The sequence below is a fragment of the Mus musculus genome, chromosome 5 (assembly GCF_000001635.26).
Source record: "Mus musculus strain C57BL/6J chromosome 5, GRCm38.p6 C57BL/6J".
NCBI lineage: Eukaryota > Metazoa > Chordata > Mammalia > Rodentia > Muridae > Mus > Mus musculus.
In genome coordinates, this window is record NC_000071.6 from 66,197,433 (window position 1) to 66,199,286 (window position 1,854).

A 1,854-nucleotide genomic window follows, 5' to 3' on the forward strand; every position below is an offset into this window, starting at 1 on the left:
GGTCCTGCAACAGGCTTCCATAGAAGGGAGCAGGTCTGAGTCATTAGGAGCCACCACTCTGAAAGGATGGCAGGACCACATGCATACAGAGACTCTGGGCAGGGCATCTACAGTCCTCACTATACATCTAATATTGGGAGATTGGTGAATTGGGCTTGCCATAAAAGATGCCAAGAGGAAAGCATTCGGCCTTCTGTTTTAGATGGACTTTCTGTCACTGTAACAAAACATTTGACACAAACAACTTAAGGAATGTTTAATTTGCTCATGATTTCAGGTTCTAATGGCTGGTCATGGTGCAGCCAAGAGGCAGAGAATGCCTGAGTCCCAAGCTTTGTCCCTTTGCCTCTTTATCCTGTCCAGCCATCAGCTTATGGAATGGTGTCACACACATTCAGTTCAGGTCTTCTTTTTTTTTTTTTTTTTTTTTTTCTTCACGAAAATTTTATTGCAACTCTCCAAGCCCGCTTTGCCTTTTCTTTTCAACATCTTGCTCTTCAGCCAGCCTCTTCCTTCACACTTCTTGCTTGGATGCTAAAGAGCCAGGCACTGGCACTGGCTAGGCGGAGACTGGCAAAAGCCTTAAAATTCTTCTCTTCTTTGGTGATGACTCTGGCCTTTTCCTTTTTGTACACATTCCGGATGGGCAGCACGGATCCTGTCAGCTGGGTGACCAATTTAAGTTCTTCAGCAGAGCTGTCTCCCTTCTTGGGAGCAGAAGGCTTCCTGAGAAAAAGTAAGAGCTTGGAGCGGTACACTTTCAGGCGCTGCACGGTGGCCTGCAGCGATTCAGTGGATCCTCCTTGGGTCCACAGAGATGCCGATGGTGTGAGCCAATTTCTTGTGGATACCAGCCACCCTGAGCTGCTCCAGGCTGAATCCCCTGCCAGCCCGAACCTCGGTGTGGTCTCTAACTGTAGGGTACCTCATGATGGGTCTGGTGGGGCCAGACGCGGGGACGAGGGGCGATGTAGCGCGCTTTCGTCTGTCTATAAGCAGATTAGACATGTCTTATATATAACTATTTATAAATTAACACTTTATAAATTAATGTTCAATTAGTAGCTTGATAACTTTTTTCCATTGCACATTTTCTAATGAATAGTAAATGTCCAAATGAAATAAAGATGCATTGAAATCACTAAGGAGTTATAATTAAGGAAAACCTAAGAAGCCATTACTCTAAAACTTTCTTTTAAAATTATTTTGTCTGTCTGTCTGTCTGTCAGTTTGTCCATCTGTCCACCCACCCACCTCTCTCCCTCTCACCCCCCCTCCCAGCTAGTTCTGTGTGTGTATATGTATGTGTGTGTGTGTGTTCCCATATGTGCCCATGTGCATGAAACATGGTGCCCATGTAAGGTCAGGAAACAACTTGCATGGGTTTGTTTGCTTATTCTTGCCTTCCATCATTCGGGTACTGGAGACCTAACTCGGGCTGTCAAGCTTAGTGGCAAGTGACTTTACCTACTGAGTCATCTTTCCCGCCTTCTTGAAGACTACCTCTTAGGTCAGTTAGAAATGAATGTCCTGGGCTGGACAGATGGCTCAGCGGTTTAGGGCACTGACTGCTCTTCTAGAGGTCCTGAGTTTGATTCCCAGCAACCACATGGTGGCTCACAACCATCTGTAATGAGATCTGATGCCCTCTTCTGGTGTGTCTGAAGGCAGCTATAGTGTGCTTATATATAAATAAATAAATCTTTTTTTTTTTTTAAATGAATGTCCTAGTGAAGTAGCTGTAGTTTGAGAACTGACAAAATTCGTCTTCTGTGATAAGGATGCCTGAATCATTGTCTCTTGCTCTTATCAGCAGAGTGAGTGCTTTGATTAAAGGCAAGCAATTCTCTGCAC

The 1,854-nt window shown here is 44.7% G+C and overlaps 1 pseudogene; it reads right to left on the reverse strand.

Moving 5' to 3' along the window:
• Nucleotides 1–445: 445 nt before the first annotated feature.
• Nucleotides 446–1,479, reverse strand: Gm15794 (annotated as a pseudogene).
• Between the last annotated feature and the right edge of the window lie 375 nt (nt 1,480–1,854).